At 47.6% G+C, this 3,329-nt stretch overlaps 1 pseudogene; it reads left to right on the forward strand.

Moving 5' to 3' along the window:
* Positions 1-1,202: 1,202 nt before the first annotated feature.
* Positions 1,203-2,648, forward strand: LOC105502656 (annotated as a pseudogene).
* The last annotated feature ends 681 nt before the right edge of the window (positions 2,649-3,329 follow it).

Raw genomic sequence — 3,329 nt, forward strand, 5'->3', positions numbered from 1 at the left:
TAACTTCTGTATATTTTCTGGTTTTAAAAGTAATTCTTTTTTTTTTTTTTAAGAGATAGGATCTTGCTCTGTTGCCCAGGCTGGAGTGCAGTGGCATGATCTCAGCTCACTCCAACCTCTACCTCCTGGGTTCAAGCGATTCTCGTGCCTCAGCCTCCCTAGTAACTGGGATTACAGGCATGCATCACCACACCCAGCTGATTTTTGTACTTTTATTAGAGACAGGGTCTTAACCATCTTGTCCAGGCAGTCTTGAACTCCTAGCTTCGAGTGATCCACCTGTCTTGGCCTACCAAAGTGCTGGGATTACAGACATGAGCCACCATGTCTTGCCCAGAAGTAATTCATATTTGAAGCAAGTATATATAGTTAAAAAAGACAATGTATATTTATAATAAATATTTTATGTGTATCTGTTAGACTGCTTTTTTTTTCTTTTGTTTCTTTTTCTTTTTTGGGGGGTGGCCAGCACGGCAGGGACATGGTCTCACTTTGTTTCCCAGGCCAGAGTGCAGTGGCATGATCATAGTTCACTGCAGCCTCGAACTCTCGGGCTCTAGTGGGCCTCCTGCCTCAGCCTCCCAAGTAGCTAGGACCACAGGTGTGTACCACCATGCCTGGCTAATTTCTTTTTTATATTTTATAGAGATGGGGGGGTCTTACTATGTTGACCAGGCTGGTCTCAAACTCCAAGGCTACTTTTTCATTTAAAATATTTTTTAATATCTTTCCAATCTTTTAATTTGTTTGTCCTACAAATACTTCATTCCAATAAAGTAACATGCACATCTAGGAAGACTCATATTTGGCTATTTATTGACCTCACTTACTAGTTTTAATAGGTTTCCTCTGATTTTCCAGGCAATTCTGTTATCTACAAGTAGTGATGACTTTGACTATTTTTCCATACTTATTGCTAACTTAATTCTTTTCCTGGTTTTATTATGTTAGCTAGAATTTTCAAAGTAAAGTTGAATAATAATGAATTCTTACTCTTCATCTTCTGGATTTTAAAGGGAGTATCTCAATTTACAGTTAAGTATAGTCAGCCTTCCTTACGTGTGGGTTCCACACCCATGAATTGAACCAACCGCAGATCGAAAGTATTCTTTTAAAAAAAAAAATCACCAAGAAGGGGCTTCTCTGCTCCTTCTTGAATCTCCTCCTGGCTCAGCCTGCCTGCCTTCACTCCTGCCCCCACCATGTCCATCAGGGTGACCCAGAAGTCCTACAAGGTGTCCACCTCTGGCCCCTGGGCCTTCAGTAGCCGTTCCTACATGAGTGGGCCCGGTGCCCACATCAGCTCCTCAAGCTTCTCCTAAGTGGGCAGCAGCAGCTTCCGGGGTGGCCTGGGTAGAGGCTTTGGCAGGGCCAGCGGTATAGGAGGCATTACCGCTGTCACGGTCAACCAGAGCCTGTTGAGCCCCCTTAACCTGGAGGTGGACCCCAACATCCAAGCAGTGTGCACCCAGGTAAAGGAGCAGATCAAGACCCTCAACAAGAAGTTTGCCTCCTTCATCAACAAGGTACGGTTCCTGGAGTAGCAGAACAAGATGGTGGAGACCAAGTGGGGGCCCCTGCAGCAGCAGCAGATGGCTCGGAGCAACATGGACAACATGTTCGAGAGCTACATCAACAACCTTCTGCTGGCATCTGGACACTCTGGGCCAAGAGAAGCTGAAGCTGGAGGTAGAGTTTGATAACTTGCAGGGATAACTTGTGAAGGACTTCAAGAACAAGTACAAGGATGAGATCAAAAAGTGTACAGAGATGGAGAATGAATTTTTCCTCATCAAGAAGGATGTGGATGAAGCTTACAAGAACAAGGTAGAGCTGTAGTCTCGCCTGGAAGGGCTAACTGAAGAGATCAACTTCGTCAGGCAACTGTATGAAGAGGAGATCAGGGAGCTGCAGTCCCAGATCTCGGACACATCTATGGTGCTATCCATTGACAACAGTCGCTCCCTGGATATGGACAGCATCGTTGCTGAGGTCAAGGCACAGTACAAGGAGATCGCCAACCACAGCCAGGCTGAGGCTGAGAGCATGTACTAGATCAAATATGAGGAGCTGCAGACGCTGGCTTGGAAGCAGGGATAACCCGTGGCACACAAAGACTGAGATCTCTAAGATGAATGGAAACATCAACCAGCTCCAGGATGAGATTGAGGGCCTCAAAGGCCAGAGGGCTTCCCTGGGGGAGGCCGCCGTCGCAGATGCTGAGCAGCACAGGGAGCTGGCGGTTAAGGATGCCAACACCAAGCTGTCCAAGCTGGAGGCGGGCGGGCCAAGCAGGACATGGCGTGGCAGCTGCGGGAGTGCCAGGAGCTGATGAACTTAAGCTAGCCCTGGACATCGAGATCACCACTTACAGGAAGCTGCTGGAGGACGAGGAGAGCCAGCTGGAGTCTAGGATGCAGAACATGAGTATTCATACCAAGACCACCAGTGGCTATGCAGGTGGTCTGAGCTCGGCCTGTGGGGGCCTCACAAGCCCTGGCCTCAGCTACAGCCTGGGCTCCAGCTTTGGCTCTGGCACGGGCTCCAGTTCGTTCATCTGCACCAGCTCCACCAGGGCTGTGATTGTGAAGATCGAGACCCGCGATGGGAAGCTGGTGTCCGAGTCCTCTGACGTCCTGACCAAGTGAACAGCTGTGACAGCCTCTCCTAGCCTAACCCTTCTGCAGCTGCCCCAGAGAGGCTGCTGTGCAGAGGAGCACAGGGAACAGGAGACCCACCTGAGGCTCAGCCCTAGCCCTCCGCCTACCCGTGGGGGGAGTTTACTGCCTGGGGTACCCTCCTTGCCCATGCCTATAGCTATAAAACAATTCAATTTTTTTTTTTATTTTTCTTCTTTTTTTTTTGTCCAAAATAAAACCTCAGCTAGCTCTGCCAAAAAAAAAAAAAAAAAAAAAAGTCCAGGTGTGGAGGCTCATGCCAGTAATCCCAACACTTTGGGAGGCCAATGTAGAAATCTTCCTTTAGCCCAGAGTTCAAGAGCAGCCTGGGCAAGAGAGCAAGACCCTGTCTCTGCAAAAAGTGATGAACTTAGCTGGGCATGGTGGTGCACAGCTAGTCCCAGCTACATGTGAGGCTGAGATGGGAGGATCGCTTGTGCCTAGGAGGTCAAAAATGTAGTGAGCTGTAATTGTGCTACTGCACTCCAGCCTGGGTGACAGAGCGCGACCCTGTCTCAAAAAAAAGATCTTGGGTTTGTACTGAATATGTGCAGATGTTTTTAATCTTTATTCAGTAAGTGATATAACAACTATTTACATATGTAGCATTTACGTTATATTAGATATTAGATATACATAATCTAGAGATGA

This window comes from Colobus angolensis, unplaced genomic scaffold, assembly GCF_000951035.1.
Source record: "Colobus angolensis palliatus isolate OR3802 unplaced genomic scaffold, Cang.pa_1.0 Scaffold80, whole genome shotgun sequence".
NCBI classification, from domain to species: Eukaryota; Metazoa; Chordata; class Mammalia; order Primates; family Cercopithecidae; genus Colobus; species Colobus angolensis.